Source organism: Ruditapes philippinarum, unplaced genomic scaffold (genome assembly GCF_026571515.1).
Source record: "Ruditapes philippinarum isolate M1 unplaced genomic scaffold, ASM2657151v2 ctg4417_1_1_1_1, whole genome shotgun sequence".
Lineage (NCBI taxonomy): Eukaryota > Metazoa > Mollusca > Bivalvia > Venerida > Veneridae > Ruditapes > Ruditapes philippinarum.
In genome coordinates, this window is record NW_026852310.1 from 71,800 (window position 1) to 90,857 (window position 19,058).

Consider the following 19,058-nt stretch of genomic DNA (forward strand, 5'->3'; position numbering starts at 1 on the left):
CATTATATCTATCCTTGATTTAGATCCCGGTTTCTAACTAAAAATTGTTAATTTTACATTTCTTGTCATTTTAAACATTGACTAATAAATCTTGTCAACTTCGATGCGGTTTTTACTGGAAAAGAATAAACAGGAACTTTGCGGATTGACTTTTCTTTTTTCTTTCTTTCTTTTTTCTGTATATATCAAAAACATTTAATTACCGCGATCTTTCAAATTTGTAATGTCATATGCATTTTAAATCATAAACAAATAACAAATTTGTATGCATGTATATATTTTTACAATAGGAAAAGACTATAAGCATTTGATGTTTCCAGTCTAATCCGTTTTTGTATTTATTGTAAATGTCATGTATGTAAATATGTTCTTATGTGACATAAAAAATATGTTTAAACCAAAATTGAACAAGTTTAATGTTTACAATGTGTCCAATTTCAGAAGACAGCAAAGCCAAGCCCCACCTCTTTTCCCTTTTAAGCGATGTTTATATAAAAAGTGTTGTTCACATGTTTTTTTTAACCGGGTAAAGACCGGTGTCGCCGGTACATAAAACGGGCACAAATTCAGAACAATGAGTTTATATAAATGCAATTATTTTAGGAATAGAATGGAGAAATATCTTATTCGTGGCAATAATTATGAGTACAGAATCTGCCAATATTGTCAATGTAAAATAGCGAAGGACTAAATTATGTTAATCGGTCAAATTTATAGTGTTGAGAAAAGTGCTAACATTTGTAACTTTTATTTCACAGATCTACTTATATAAAGGAATATCGTCTGTCTGTCATCTAAGATGAACCTATTCGAAATACAATATCTCAACATGATATTTTTAACACATTTTCATCCTCAACGTCATTGAGACTAATATAGAATATGCTGTGAACTGCTTTTTATTGTACTGACTATCATTCTTTTAAAAAGGTGGCCAAAAATTATTTCTTACATTTGCTTAACGATATAAAAATAGCCCCCGTGACTCTATTTGTAATACCACTCTCAGACAGTCGCCGAGTCTTAATTGATCTAAAATACTCGTATATATAAAGCCAAAGCTTGATGAGTGTTTCAAAACAAATCATGTGGTATTAACAGCACCATGAAATAACTTGTGACTTTACACATTTGCAAACAATCTAATTATTCTAACGGCGTTTTCTCAAGAAATCTGCAAGTCATCAATGGTTGAGAAAATGAGTTCTTTAGCGACAGAATAGTGGCGATAGAGTCAAAAAAAATTTGATATATATGCAATATAACAATGTAGGTCATATGTATCTATGTATATATGTTATATGTTAGATTTATTTTGAAAAATAAACAATATATTACTAAAAATATTTGTTATTCCCAAATTCATGGTCAAAGGTAAACTACTCTTTGACATCTGTGTCAGTCTGAACTTCTTTAAGCAATATTATCAAAGTTTGTTTACAAATGACTTAAACAGGGGGAAACGCATAATCTGTTTTGTAACTTAAGCGTTAAACCAATTAAGGCTCAAATTATGGAAAGTAAGTACGTTTCTTAAAAATATGAAAAGAATTTACCAATAGATTACCTTCTTCTATATGATAACATCTATATATTCACTTAGGATCTACCGACAATTGTATTGTTATGCATATATATACCTTCTATCTATCTTAATATATATTGGGATGATTGTGGAAAGAATATAAAAAGTGATGATTGAAAAAAAAAAGAAAAAATAAGTTTGTTTACATAGCACGCCCTCTTTTAATACATCGCCACCGCAAGAAATGTACACCGCTACGAGATATTCCTTAAATGAAATTACGCCTGTTTATTCATTGTACATTTAATCTAAAAATAACTCGATTAGTTTAAATCGAGACAGTTCTACGATGTGACGTAATTCTCTCTTGATGAGTTTACAGCTGATGTGGGCAGCTATCAGGAAAAGTCGGGAGTAAATTGTCTGTATTAAGAACAGCGGAGGAAAATGATATTCTTAGAAATCATTATGAATCGACATGTATATGCCTTTTTTAGGGTTTCTGTGGCTATTTTTGTCGTAAATAAACAATGAGAAATAGATTCTCAGTTGGATTTACAACGATTACACAGTGATATTGAGAAGTTGATAATATCAAAATTGTTTCCTTGTTTTCTTTAACAAAAGAATAAATAAAGAAGATTAAACTATCCAATTTTTAAGGTTTTGATATCGGTTTAGATTAGAGTTATTAAAGGAAGCATGGAAAATCATTCATTATTTATTTTTTAATCTATAATGCCAGATATTATGAAAGTTAAAGTCGCACTTTTTCGGTTTTTTTTTTTTTTTTTTTTTCCTATATGTGTTTAACTATTACGAAGACAATCCTGCTGATAGGCTCGTTTTAGTTTGTCATAATATCTTGGACATTAAAGTGGCCTTATGCCAAAATGCAGGTAAAATTCGAAATAACTTTACATTCTGTCATATTCATTTACAATTCTATAATCAACGTCATCTGAATAATCAATGAGTTTGACCACAGTGACCCTCATAAAAATCTAGAAATGTCCTTCAGAAATTATCGTTTTTCTTCAGTTTATAAAAATAGTAGGACAGTCTTTTGTTATTTTTTATATACTTAACATAAAATTGTGTCATTTTCAGTTCTTATTCAATCGCCATTGTAACAGTCAATCTTTCGGAATATACAACTGCCAATGCACATGTTATCATATATATGCTCGCAGTCAGAGCAAGTAACTGGTTAATAACCGTCGTCACTAGCATTGCACTCTTCTTTATAGTATAATCCAATCCTGCGCTAACATCTCGTCGCTAGACGGTTGGAAAAATTAACCAGCGACCATCCCGAGTGTGTTACATGTATTAACTCAGGTGAGTGGATGACACTAACTCAAATCGTCAAAACTTAATGATTTCATTCACAAAAAAACAACAGTATAAAAGTGTTGGTCCGTAAAAATCTTTATCCTTTCGTACCGAACCCTCAATAAAAAAAGCAGTTTTATAGGGACGCCAAAACATGCGCATACATGCAGCAAGATTCCTTTGATCCTGACTACACGTTGACAAACGATCTTAATCAAACTGCATCCCTTATCATCTTTTCACCCTTGATGCTGGAGACGAACGCCTTAGTGAGAAAACACAAGTCCTTCACATATAGCGTGTGAAAAAGTCATTTTTGATGGTAAAAGGTTTTAAACAGCCATGGCCTCCAGATTTATGATAACTTGAATGAATATTTTGAAAATATGTTAAAAAGTGTTGTGAAGTGAACAGAGAAAGAAATTTACAAATTTCAAACGGCATTTACAGTCCACCTAAACTACCAGAAAGTAGTAAACGTATGCAAAAATAAACCTACCAGCGTTAATCACGCATTAAAGATATGGTAATAAATACTGCGAAATCAGTCATTAATCGCACACAACATGCAAATTATTACTTGAATCTCTAATCTTTTTACTTTGTTTAAAAATCTTAGTACACTTCTTCTCTTTGATTTTTGTTTGATTTTATTTCAAACATGCGGCACATCTGGAGGCGTTAAGCTTCACAGTTAAAAAATATTACATATACATATTATGAATATCCGGATTTTTAACTGTTGCCGACAAAGCATAATCTTATCCGACTTATAGTTCTGAAATCTGTAGTCGCACGTGTAACGTATGATTTTGTGATCTTACCACATGCTTTCTAAATTTTATACACAAGCGTCTTTGACAAAGAGTATTTTGCTTGATCTAATGTCATTTTATTAAATAAATCGATAACTAAGGCCAGAATGTTTCAATAATTTAAAAATAATCTTTTATGAACAGGGTTGAAAATGATGTTGAATATGTTGCTTTCATCACACGGATCATACGGATATCTATTAAAGTACATAATTCCACAGTAACTAAAAATTTCTCGTGCAACAATTATAACTTATAACATTTTTATTTTTGTGTCCAATTAAACGATTTTTTCTTGCAAGTATTATTAATAGTATTATTAGAAAATTATAAATTATCAGATCAAGACAAGAAATGAAAGGGAAAAACTACACTAGAAGTTTAAAATAACGAGTCATATTCGGTATCTTCTGTCCGCTGCGGATATGACTTTTATGAAACGCAAAACAAATTATAACTTATTTACATATTATTTCACTTTCTTATCTAACGAAAACAGTAAAATGAGATTTAAAATTATGTAATATCCGGTATTTTCGGTCATATCCGCGGTCATTAGTCATATCCGGTATTAAGTCAAGCCCTAATTGCATTAAGCAGGTCTCTTAACTGATCAGAATTCGTGTCAAATAGAAAGACAAACTTATTAGATACATGTATGTCTCTGTTATCCATTAAATAAAGCATATAAATATGACATAAAAGTAAATGTATTGTGTGTAAAATAATACAAAAATAATAACTACACTTTTTTCAAACCTAAAATAAGAAATTTTCTTTGCAATTTTCAGTCTTTATTTGTATTTTTTTTAAGACACGCATTAGACACCTTAAGTATACTTTTCTGTACAGTGTATAATGTTTTTGGCACCTAATTATTGTTTTTCGCACTTATATTTCTCTCATCGTATTGCAGAAATCAGATAGAAAAGCCTGTACTTTCTGCAGCTTACAAATTATAATTTATCGGACGTTTTTATTTGCTTGTTAATTATAAATAATAAAGAAAATAAAATGAAAGTGACGTGTAAATTTACAAACGATGCCATTTAATAAATATTAAAAAAACCAAGCTTTACCTTCTTGTTAGAGCCCTTAATCCAAGTCAAATGTATTATTATAATAGGTTTATACAGTGTTGCAAAACTATCCGATGACACCTCTCACATAATAGAAAGGCTATTCGCACCTGTTTGCCCATTTATATTCCTTTCAACATTCTTGTCTTAATGCAAACATTGTTGCAGTAGTGAAAACAAAACGCCTAAAGGGTATCGATAAAAGATAAAATAAATAAATCTTAATGTGTACAATCTGATTCAGTTGATAAAAAAGACAAAAAGTCAAAGCTTATGATATCAATTTGCAATAACCCTTATAGACTGGATATCATTCAATTAGATATCAAAAATATGTATATATGATTAGGTTTGTCAATTGAAAGAAAAGAAATGTACAGTTAATACTAGCTTTTATAATTATAACATTTAATTAAATATTAAATATTAAAAAATCTGCAATAATATATATATGTTGACGTGTTTGTTTTTTTGTAAACGGGCTGTTTCCATGGTTACCGCATATGCCAACAGTCAAAGTTACCACGCTTTCTTAAGAAATATCAGTGCTATACTAAATGTATTGTCAAATATACAACAAAAACATGTAATAAAAATTTCCTTTTCTTTTGATGTTATATTAAGTAAATGATACTGAATATCTTTTTAAAACATATCTAGGGCCATATTATTTTTTTCACTCGACTAACATACCCGAACAGTAAGCAAGTATTCATAAATTTACAAAGAAAATAATGAAATTCGGAACTTTTTTTAGATATTAATTTTGTTTTTTTATTCAACACTTTTAAAATATATCATTTAAACTTCTTTGCCCAGATGTCTGCCAGTAATCAAGTCGCGACGCTGTCACGCACTTTCGTCACTATACCACAAGTGGGTGAGGTAACGCGCGCAGAATTATCATCAATGCTGTCGTACTAATGCTTGGAGAAATCCTTTATGTGATGTTGTCTACACGACCTCTTATTCTTTTGAACCGATCTCCTTTTGAACATTTAGAAATATCTATTCTGTATTATTTACTCATTATTTGCTTATAGCCGAAATTTAAACACTTATCCGAATACTATTCAACTTGACCTTCATTTGAAGAGTAATTATCCGTGATTATCTTTCTTGGAAGCGCATAACGATGCGCACAGAAAACTACCGAAAACGTCTTTAATAATCGTAAGGCTTTTGTCACAAAGGTTCTTTCATTTTAAATAAATCAGAATTACATGAACTTAGGTCCGGTGAATAAGCAAAGTATTTCATAAACATGAGGCTCCAAACAGATACTCCTGAAATAACAACCGAGCACGTTGCATTGTCGTTCAAAATAGTTGTATGACATGAATCAGTTTTGAGTTAATACAAGGTTTGCATAGTTTGTTAATCATTGTCCTACAAGACCTCTAAGTGCGGTTAATCGTGTGCGCGGTTAATCGTGTATATATATTTATTTATATACACTTGTAGATTATTTCTTACTTGGAACTTTGTATCAAAGTCAAATGTAAAACAACAAAGCTTTATCAAAAAGTACCGTGTTCATAATTTATCAAGAACATCTACGTTTATATATACAGGGAAATGTTATAAATTGATAAAATAACCATCTATGTCAATAATAGTAATACTTATTATTTACAGAAGAGAAAAAAAAAACATTGACCCGCAAAAAGATATCAAATAATTTAAAAGTTACCTGACAATTGCTTTTATTATCAATCAAGTCACCATCAAATTATACTTTAACTAAGCTTTGTCTATTTATCATATATGCATTTCATATATTGGTCATGATTGTCTATATATAGCATTATAATACATAACAAATATATCACATTGATTTATATACAGAAACAAAGTGTGTTTTAAATTACATAACACACCTTACAGCATCCACCACCGCAAGTAATCCATACGGATTGAGGTTTTCTTAATGATGTATTGTTTTGTAAGAACGATATAAGATTTACAGAGTATTTGATAATCGAGACGACATTCATCTGACGTAATTCCTTTCTTGCGGCATGCTGTTTATTTATACTTCTAATAACAATTGTTGTACCGCAAAATGTGGGCATGTTGACATGAAGTATCGGATAGAAATGTCTGTTTTTTAAGAACAGGCGGGGAATTAGAAAATGATTAAAAATGACTGTTATTTTGAGAATTTCTGTGGCTAATTCCGTCGTAAAAGAACGGTTTAAAAGCAGGTTATAGATGAAATTTCAGCCCTAAATAGGTCTGTGTAAATATTGTGATTTTTAGAATGCCCACGCTTCTTATTAACGTATAAATGTTGCAAAAATAAATGAATAAATAGAAATAAAAAAGAAATAAGTACAATTGAATTTTGAAAAAGGTTTCTAGGTTTTCGAAGTACATGTAAATGGACTAAACAATTGATTTGTTCACCAAGAAAAGCCAAAAATATCTTGGTACTTTATTAAATCACCTAAAATAAAAGAGTTACAAAGGTCGTATTTTAAGAAATTTCATTACGACCCTGGCTATCGTAACATTAAAAGAAGTTTTAACTTGATAAACGAATATAAAAGAAATATCTTAAACTACCAACTTTAAGAAACATTTGAAGTAAAACGGTAAATTTTTCAAAGATCGAACAGTTTATTACAAGGACGTATGAATACGCTGTACTACAATGAAAAGAAATTGCATTTAATGCTATTGAACTATGGAAAAATTAAATAATGTTTAATTTCAAATTGTTGTTTTCCTGTATCTAACAAGGTTATAAAATATAGAGTTGTCACAAGAACCTTTATGTTGACCGCATAGCGAATGTGTAAAATGATTGCTTAAAATACACTTTGTTATCACTTAAGAAAGAGTATTCCGAATGGCCTGTAGGCATAGGAAATGAATACTTGTAGTGGAATGAGACATGCGTTTGCTATCATATTTAAGCGGCGGGTCAATTGACGCGGTTGAAGTGCATGCTTTTACAACAAAGCTTAATCTAACACTAAACATTTCATACACATGATAGCCCAATAGGCAATCTTCTTTCTGCCTTTAGATCTTAATTACCTATCAATTTAGTGTCAGAAAGAAGCCATCCGATTTAAGAACCAATTTTACATCTAGATACATTTTTTATCTATTTAGATTTATTCTTGTCATTACGCACAAATGATTGTTATTACTACAAAGTCATCTGACCAGATAATATAATCAGAAAAAATAGACTTAATGTATAGACATTGAATCCATGCGTCTTATTTTAATGTACATATCTCCTTAGATCACTTCCTTGACATTATAATATAAATACCATTTAATGACAACTGTTGCTTTTCTAGTTTTTAAGATAAATATCACACATTTACGCAATCAAATTTTATTTCGAGAAATAATCACTTTGAAGGCAATTTTGGGTATTTACATTCAGCAATTTAATTAGTTATAATTTAGTAGTATACCCATATTCAGCTGAATTTGTGTATTAGATTTGCCCTAATTTGGGCTTGGTACATTCCATTTACAATTTAAATGATTTAATATCAAAATACAAAACTAGAACTTCTACCAGTGTAGGAATGATTAGTAAATTGGCACATATTAGATAATACCGCTTAACAGCACGTGTGATAGTTACATGCTTAGAAGAAAACAAAAGAATAAATCAATGATTTAAACGGGTTTGGCGACCAATCATAGCTGTTTAAAGCGTTTTTTTCCCTCACACATTCATGGCTACATAAAGTACAAATTAATAAAGAAATACGCACTACTTCACAGAAAAGCTCAAGAATCGTGACGTGGTCAAGTATAAGAAATAAAATAATTAACACATAAATCACTCATTATGGATATAAATAACATATTTTATGAATAAAACAACACGGCATCTTACTTTCTAAATATTTTCTTAATTAGATTTCACTCTGTAGACAATTAACTAAAAGGTACAATACCAGTAAAACTAAAATAACAATGTTTAATGAATGACTCTTTGTTTATTAAAATTTCCGTCTACGAAGTACGTAATATAATGTCGACAATTATGGAAGTTCTGTTAATACTAGAAATTAATGTCAGTGTATAATAATTCATAAATGATATACTGTTCTCAAAATATGATTTTGTCATTGTTAATTCTTAATATAGATGTCTGCAGTTTCATTCCCCCGACATTTCAAGGTTTGGATCTTTCAAAAGAATATATTTTTATATCTTATCAAATATAATGATAACTTATCACGACAACAGCCACTTATATTTCAAAATATTACGTATGTTATGTACATAATGACAAACATTCTTAGAGGAAAGGGAAGATGTCTTGATTTGTGATGAGGTTAATGAGACTTGGATTGTTGTCGTAAATGTCATGTGAGGAAACGGAAATATACGAAAATTATTATATATGTCGCTGGTTCTCGTTGCTGGGTCGTGTGGGGGTTGCGTTCATTGAACGCCGCATTTCCTTGTTAATCTTGTTTATCATATCGTATTCTAATGTTAATATTAATTTGAAATGGTGCAAAGTTCTGGAGTAATTTAGTCTGCTTGCATATACAAAACACAGACGGGTCTCAATGTTGCCAAAGCTATATTTTTACAGTGTGAAGTGTACAAAATTTTAATATCTAAATTTTGAAAAAAGAATAATTTCAAAATACCTGAATGGAACACTATACATACATAAATAAAATATAAAAAGAAAGATTTGCATTATAAAATAACAGCCAGGTATAAAGACACTGCCTTTCATTACGTTCATTGTATATAGTATGAATTGTCCCTGAATTTAGCTGGCTATCTGACCCTTTACTAGACTTAACAATCATTCAATTCAGAGTTAGTAAAAAAAAAAGATGTGTTTTAACTGTTCTTCATAGCAACTAAAAGAGATATATATATATTCGAAAACTCAGGTCAGTCTGGCGTGTACACTAAAACCTTGTCCCAAAAATAAGGTTAATAAGATTACACCTTACGCTGGTCATAAGCACTGATGTTTAATGTCGAAAGAGCTGTTTTTATACTTCTCTGAACATTGCATACCTCTGTATGGATTCTTGTCAACTTATATCAAAGAGGATAATTACTTTTTTTTAAGAATGAAAATAGCTAAGTACAAACTATATCTTCGTCATATTATAGTTTGAAGATTTATATGACATTAAATTACGAAAAGAATAAAAATATCTCCGCGATTTAAGGGGATTATTTTGTTAACTAAACACACCGCTTGCAAAAGAAAAACGCCGCTTATTCCTAAACGAAGCGTTTCTTGAAAAGAGTCATATTTAATGTCAAAAAGACACCAAACATTATATATGTTTCTCATGTTAGTATTAATTTGAAATGGTGCAAAGTTGTGTAGAAATTTAGTCTGCTAGCACTCCTGTACTAAAATAGGTCTATTGTTAAACTTAGGTATAGTATTAAATGAGTTATATTAAGAAGCATTTATTATTATCGACTTCTGTTATTTTTAGAGAATCTGCGGCTATTTAAGTCTTATGTAAACAATCTAAAAATGTATTTCCGATAAAATCTACTATGAAATGAGAGAATCTGTAAAGTTTCCTCCTTAAAATATGAATAGATATAGTGAAGTGAGGCAATCCCATGATAACATTAACACAAGTACGATTAAGCATTGTAAATGATGATAGAGTAAAACATATATCAATGTTTCTACCTTTATTCTAGTCTACATTTCTAAATAATGAGAATGAGTTACTCCCCCTAATAATGACCTAAAAGAGCAAAACACTTAACTTCAGCCGCAGATGTATGATGACCCCATATTTTCATTAATTGCTTTCAGTCATGTTTCACTTTAATGCAAAACTTAAAAAATTCTCACCTCTAGTTTATGTTTTCCTTATTTGCCTCGGAAAAAAACGACTAAAAATCCCATTTTGGGGCGTTTTACCTTAAGCAATTGTTTGTTTATGTTTTTTTATACCTCACTGCAAATTTAAACAAAAACGCTTATATATCTTTATGATAGCGAACTGTGACAGTTATAGATGTGTACTCTTTTTTATGTTCATGCTTAGTTTTAAAATATCCCTGCAAAGGGCCTAAAGAACAATTGCACATGGCACATACTGGACGTAATACAGAAAAACCAAATTAACCCCCAGCTTCCTCAAAACTGTTTTTAATACTTAGATACAGTACATATGATAAATTGTATCTGTTTCAGTTATGAAAATAAAACAAACTTAATGTTTTACTGAGTTTAAATATGTGTATATTCTTTCTCTTTAAGGTAAAATTGACTAATCAGGTCGGATTTCGGATTTCCGGTTGGGGGCTAGGGGCGCGAATAGTTGCGTGCACGAACAGCGTTTGTATGGATGGAGTGTCGGCAACAACAACAACACGACATTGTTTTTTAAATTTAGTTGGTTTTGGGAGTAAAGTAAGCAGAAGTCTCCGCTTTACCAAATATCAGATTTTAATTCAAATAGCAGTTATACTTTCATGTTAATCATTCGCGCTATTTAGGGTATGTCCTGGTCTGTTTATTGCACAATTTTGAATCAAAAAAACTATTTCGAGAACCTTGGACATATATGTAATATATTAAATGTAAATATTTAAAAATAAAATTGAATAATCTTTGTGGACAAAATATAATTTCAAACACTATGAACGATAAAAGACAATCCTACCTATATTGTACGAATACAATGTATTAGTTCCTTGAACTGCATCACTTTCTTTTAGTTGCTTTTAACATTGTTATGCATAGTAACTACATACAAAATGTAAATTGTTTTTACAAAATAGAATTAGTATTCATATAGCTATTTTACAATGTGTGATATTTCCGTTTTTTTTTTCATCTTCTTTTATCTCTTATTTTAAGGCTATTCTTATACCTACTCGTTTTGCAAATTTCGAGCGTTGTTTAAAGTGTTGTCACTATAAATATCAAAATACTTTATCTTTGTTCAACACATCCTTTTTTGTGATCGGTTCTTCCGATATAATGATAGTATCTCCTTTGATGCAAGTCATTACTTCTGTAATCAGTACTATAATATCAACAAAATGCGTCTTTACAGCTTTAACCGTCAGAGAACTTCAGCATTTGTCTTGACAATATACATAAACAAGAAAGATTGTTCTTAGCAATTACATTTTCTCAGAAAATCATTTCTTTCAATGACTTCTGCAAATAAAAGCTCACTTCCTTTTACTGTCAACATTGCTCTAAATAATGGACTCTTGACATTTAAACACACATTTGTGGAGTTTGTTGAGAATACCAAATTATCAAAATAAAGAATAAGAATCGAAAAACGGAATTGATATTTCATTTGATGTATTTCGAATAACACGAAATTAACTTTTATTGAATTATGATTTGTCCAGGAACAAACGCATGTTATTATGTTATTTTAATATAAACATTTGCAACGGTTTCAAGAAATTGAATTAATAAGTTTTAAAAAAATATTTTCCCGCATTTTAAATCTAGAAACCTTTAAAAATTTAAAACTTTCGACTGCAAATTTTTTTCTTTCCAAATTTTTTAACTATTTATGTTAAAAATGTTTGTACACTTTTTATAGATAGTGGAAATATTTGCTGCCATACTGTGTGCACATTGAGTTCTTTTTAAGTCACACATTCTCTTTGTCCAGCAAAACTGATAATTTCGATTGTTCAAATATTAAAGCGCAAAAACAAATAGTGCGTATATAGTACAAAATACAATTCATTAAATCAAAACGAAACATGAAACTATTTCAAATAATACAGCAAAAAGATGTCATATAGGTCATGGACCGCTTTTAATTATAGAATATTTGTAGAGAAAACAAGAAATGTAGAGTGTGTGTTTTGCACGTATCATAATACTTAAATACAGTACCACACAAACATTCAAAGAACTTACATGGATTATATCTCATGATTCTTTGAAATCCTGAAGTACCATGTGTCATTATACTTGTAGACAGTACGAGGCAAACTTAACCAATTTAAAATGGTTTCTAGTTTATGATTCATTTCAATCCGTGCAGTACCAGGAGTATACAATGTCAACACATAAACTCATTTAAAAAAAACTTAGGCAATCAAGTCTGTGACAAATAAATTTATATTCAAAACAAGTCATCATTCTAAAACGTAATTGTCCGTAAAAGTGTTTATTTGTCATCAATGTGCAATAAATATTGTTTGATGACCGCGATAACACAATCATAAAGTGTTTCAGTAAATGCTCCTTGCATGACATTTTGAAACATTATTACTTTCCTTCAAGTATCGGGGTAATAAATAGCGGACTTATTTTACAGGTTTGTTGAATTTTTTTATGACTTTGCTTAATTTTCGATTCTGTTTTTAAATCTCAGGCAGGCTTACAGGTTTTTGTTTAATGGCATGATGACAATTTAATCTTCTGAAACGAGCAACTATTAAATCATCAAGATAGTAGAAAAACAAAACATACCTTGGATCTTGGTTACCGTGGTTATAAATCTCTAGTAATTTTGTTTCAACACCAAGTTGGAAACCTAACTAGTTTGTAAGATGATGGCCTTGACACTTTTAGCGCAATGCGTTTGCTATCATAATTAAGCGTGTAATCGGTTAACTCTGTTTAATTGTATGTTTCTACGATAAAGCTTAATTGTAATTTAAAAATCTAAAGCCAAACTTTTAACATGCACGATAGGCATTTTAATAACTTTATTTAAATTCTAACTTGTCAATGAAACCATCAAGCTTCAGAATCAATTTTACATCTAGATTTATCTATTTATTTATTTATTTGATAAAATAAATTAAGATGTTTTATCCATAACTTGCTGCATTTGTGAAATGGAGCTTGAAATATAAGATACAAATATAAAAGCTACCAACAATGTACAAGGGTGTTCAAATATGAATGCAACTAGGCCAATATTTGCTTTTAACCACGTTTTGCACGAACTACGTACATGTATCGCGCAGATGGATGTGTAAGCTCTACTTGGTATAAAGCTAAATACGTTTGTATCTCTGAAGTAGCCGCTTATACAATTCTTACTGACGTGATTTTAAAATGAGAAGGAAAAGTGCCAGATGGATACCTCATCTCCTTACAAAAAACACTTCCTCGGGTAAAAATCTCCAAAAAAATGTTGAAACAATTCTCTAAACACAGCAATACATCTTTCGCAAAAATCATTACTAGCGATGAGACTTGGACTCACTATTATGATCCAATGCGGAAGATACATAACAAAATATGGACAACCAAAGGAAGTCAAAGACCTTGCATAGCAAACGCACAATGAGCGTCAAAAAGGTAATGTATGCAAATTGATTTTCCAATCAATGTCCTGCTATTCAAAACACCGTAACAAAGGGTAAATCTGTACATGCCAAGTTTTACCAAGGCAAGTTCCTTCATTAAATAAAGAAATATTAAAAAAAAACGTCCGTCGGCAACTGGTCTCGGTGGTGTCAGGTTGTTGCATGACAATGCTTCGTAACACAAAGCGGCCATTGTACGAGAATATCTGAAAACGGAAAAGGTCGTCGAGCTTCCTCGCCCTCCTTATTCGCAAGAGTTTGCCCCTTGTCATTAGTTTCTATTTCCGAAGCTCATAAAAACACCTTGCTGAAAGAAAATATCAAACGTGAAAAAATCCCGGCTCGGCTATTTTTCAGTGTCTGAACGATATGTCTCGAATGATTTTTAAAACGCATTGAAAAATTGGATTAAAAGACTAAAACATCGTATTTCACATGGTGGCGAGTATTTTGAAGGATTGAGATAATTATTTAAGCACTGTTTGTTAAGCACATATTTAAATGATTTAAAATACGATTCTAGCTGTGTTTTTTATATTTTTTATTTTTTAGTCTCACTCGTTTGGCCGATAATCTCCGCAAAATTGATCAACAGTTAATGCTGAACACTGTTAAAACAGTTTATTAGAAATAGACAGTCAGAAATATTTCATTTTTAGGCCTTATTTGTTATCAAAAAGTAGGTCAGAAACCAAAGGCCTTTAAAGAACAAAACAGGTTGTTATGTACTACATACACGTTCACGACTTTATTAAATATAGATTTGTTTACGTACTATTTCACACAGAAATGCTGACAAATCATCTGGTAGGGTCGGTATACTAATTGGACAAACTGTTTTCATAAATCACACGACGATATTGCAGGAATACACCGAACAGTTGGCCAATACAATATAACACAAAAGGTGATCCAATACCGTGGATAATTTCACACAATTAAATACGCACTCAAACATCAAACCTTTGACATGCTTTAATACACACAAGCACACACGCACACACATATGTATATACGGACACACATGCAAACTCATACACTTTAAATGTTTAGGTCCCTATATTTGTATTTTTCATGAGAAAGAAAACTTGATAATGGCAATTTCGTTACAGAAAGGACACTATATCGCTAAGTCACTACTATAAACGTAAGAGAAATAAAATAATTAACAAATTAACCACTCTTTATGGACATAAATAAATGATTTGTGAATAAAACATATGATATGTTACTCTTAAAATATTTCCTTCATTAGTTTTTCTCCGTGTAGACAATTATGGTACTAAACCAGTAAAAATGAAAGTAAAAGGACTCTTTTGTTTATTACTATTTCCTTCTACGAAGTACGTCATATAATGTTGACAATTATGGAAGTTCTGTTAAATTTAAATACAGGAAAATTAATATACTGGTTAATGTCAGTGTATAATAATTCATAAGTGATATACTGTTCTCAAAAGATGATTTGGTAATTGTTATCTCTTAATATAGTTGTCTGCAGTTAAATTCCCCCTACATTTCAAGTATTGGATCTATGAAAAGATTGTTTTTAAATCTTATCAAAATATAATAATTACTTATTATGACAACTGCCTACTAACATTTCAAAATATTACGTATATAATATACATTATAACAAACATTCAAAGAGGGAAGGAAAGATGTCTTGATTTGTGATTAGGTTTATAAGACTGGGGATTGTTGTCGCACTTGTCACGCGAGGAAACGGACATGTACGGGACTTATCGCATGTACATTGTATATACATAAAACGGACGAGTTTCAAAATGTATAAAGCTATTCTTTGCAGCTTGATGGGGACACACTTGTATTATTGAAATTTTGAAAAAGGAATAATTCCAAAATACCCGTATAAAGGAAATATGTTTGTACATCTTATTAAGAGAGTATGACGTATGTGAAATCATTGCCATTCAACAATTGCAGTGTCATTGTGTTCCGGAACATTTTATTCTGTTAACGAACAGTATATATGTGTGTTAAATAACAGAGACATTCTATGAAGAATAGATCATAAGATTACAGAAAGAACATAATTCATTCGTTTATGGATGTTATAAAAATATTTCATTAGACATAGCTATATATACAATTTTTATAAAATATTTAATTACATATAGCTATATACCCTTTAACATAAGTAGTGTAACTGCAAAACACTGAAATGACAGATATATCAAAAGTAAGGACGATGACCCCATTTTTTGATATGGTTTCAATCATGATTCTCCTTAATGCACAGTTTAAGAAAGTTTTCAACGCTGGTTTTTATTTTCCTTTTTTACCTGTGTTGAAGAAAATAAAATAAGAAAACCCTATAAAAAGCTTCCATTTAGTAGTCTTATACTTATTGTATGTGAATGTTTTTTTGACCACAAATTTAGACATTTAAACTATTGGCAGTTTTCGATGTGAGCTCTTTTTAATGTTAAGGCGTAGTACTAAAATGAAAAATAAAACAAACGTAAATCCTAAAAAGTTTTATTGAGTTCTAAATATTCATGTGTGATTTTCTCTCCAAGGTGAAATTGCCTTATCCGGGGCTGATCTAGTATTTCCGGTTGGGGGCTGGGCCGCAATTAGTTGCAAACACGAGCAGCGGAGCTGCGATTTGGGATAGGTATGGAAGGTGTTACCTTGGCGGGGATTATGTGCAACCCGCGAAACATTTGGAACAGAAGGTTTAAAATGTTGCAATCGGAACCTTTGTTTGTTTCATTTACAAACTCTAGTGTTGTTCACAATATAAACTGATATATCTGCCGTTGCCCTACATCTCAAATTATAGTATCGGCACGTTATGGGCGAAAACAAATCCCTTACAAACGTCTTAAAAGACAAAACGGAAAAAAGACACTGCTATGTTTTAAGATCTAATGGCTTTGCAAGTAAGGCAAACAGAAAACTTCGATTTATAATATGTCACATTTTAATTAAAATAAAATTTACTGTAATGTTAACATTTTCAAATTAAATATTCATGTTATTGAAGGTTGTTGCCGGCCCTTGTACGTTCATTGCACAACACAAATGCACAAATACTATTTCAAGAACCTTTTGGATAACCTAACGTGGTTCATGTACTCCTACATATATTTCATTTGCCTATTTCTTCAATGCAGACAATTTCGACACACTACGATAAAAGCGAAACAAGAGACGTAATACTACGTGACTTAAAAACATCTGTCTACAGCTTGACTGTATATAATTATATTCATAAAATTACGAAACGATATTTTTAAATCCACCCACAAACAAAATCTTTCATAAATGCCAGGCCAAACGTATTTTGCCAATAAACAAAAATGTATAGATTAGTAATTGTTATTTTGCTAAATATTTTGTTAAATCTGTCGAGTGTCGCTAATAGAAAAATGCTGACTTTACAAGCATTAACCTACTAATTATATAAGTGGTTGACAGTATGTATATGTTAGCGTTTATTAGTAAGCACTTTCATAATTAGATTAGAACCGCGTAGCCGTTCGACTAATTAAATTTAGTAAATGCTTACTAATAAACACTAACCAATAAGGTGTTTGAAATTACTTTGCTGACACTGTCGATTTATTTGTCTTGTTAAATTAAGTCAATTTACCGAAGGAAATGTGATAATAATAATAATAATAATAATAATAATAATAATAATAATAATAATAATAATAATAATAATATCTTTATTTACAAAAGGTTACAAACCCATGAGTGTCATAGTATACAATCAATCATTTTATAAATAAATATAGGTCAATGGTGACATATAACAATGGCATATAACAGCCTCTAAAAGTCATATGATTCATTTGAAAAACTGCAATTCTATTGAACACACAATATTTTTAAACAATCATCTTTACACCGGGCCGCGCAAGTGTAAAATGCTGATATAACGGGATAGTACGATTCGTATTTAATGATAATTTAGTGCCGATATAATAATGTAATGTAAATATGTAAAAAATTAAACAATCTCCTTTAACAAAATATAATTTCAAACGCTAAGAATGATGAAAATCAGTCCTACGAACATTGTACGTAAATTAGTTCATTCAACTGCATCACTTTCTTTTATGAGCTTCTATCGTTTAAATGCAAAAAACAACAACGAAATCATTTAATCTATTAACAAAAATAATTTAGGATTCATATAGTTATTTTAAAATGGGTGAAAATAAATACCGAATATACATGATAGCAAAATATAATTTATCAAAACTGTCATACAAGTCATGGAACGCTTTTAATAAAATGTTGTAGACTATAAGCGAATATCATAAAAATAAATGTAGAGCATGTGTAAACACGTTTTTGCACGCATCATAACCTTGCAGACAGTTGTACTACACTAACAGTCAAAGAATGATCAAAACAATTAAACATGAATTCTATCTTATGATTCATGTCAATCCGCGCAATACCAAGAGAATACAATGTCAACATGATATATAACAACTTACACAATCACGTCTATGACAAATCAATTTATATTCAAAACAAATCGACATTCTAAAACTTAATTGTTCGTGAAAGTGTTTACTCTGTCCTCAATGTACAATAAATGATGTTTGATGATTGCGATAACACACGCATTAAGAGTTTCAGCAAATGCCCCTTGCATGACATTTTGAAACATTATTACTTTCTTTCAAGTATCGGGGGTATATAGCGCACTGACTTTACAGGTTTGTTGAATTTTATTTTAAAGATTTGATTTGCTCAATATTTGATTCTTTTCTTTTTTAAATCTAAAACTTTAAGTTTGTAGACTAAGGGTTTGATTACAATTTAATATTCTGAAATGATCGACTATTTTATTATCAGGATACTAGAGAAACAAAACATACCTTAAATCTTCGTTAGTTTGGTTGTAAGTCTTTTTGTTATGTTTCATCAGCAAGTGGGAAACCTTACCAATTTGTAAGATGACGTGTTTACTTTTTTTGTCCTAAACAATTCAAATATTGTTTAATATTTGTACAATCCCTTTTT

General features: G+C 30.3%; 1 protein-coding gene across 2 annotated transcripts in view; it reads right to left on the reverse strand.

Moving 5' to 3' along the window:
* Nucleotides 1–19,004, reverse strand: part of LOC132756386 (ras-related protein Rap-2c-like) — a 48,274-nt gene extending 29,270 nt beyond the window's left edge. The window contains exon 1 of one of the 2 annotated variants that reach the window (XM_060747490.1): nt 18,914–19,004. The gene's annotated coding sequence lies outside the window, so the exon portion shown is untranslated. Of the gene's footprint in view, nt 1–4,754; nt 4,875–18,913 lie in introns of those variants that run through there. The other variant, XM_060747483.1, reaches the window with a different exon arrangement.
* Nucleotides 19,005–19,058: the final 54 nt, after the last annotated feature.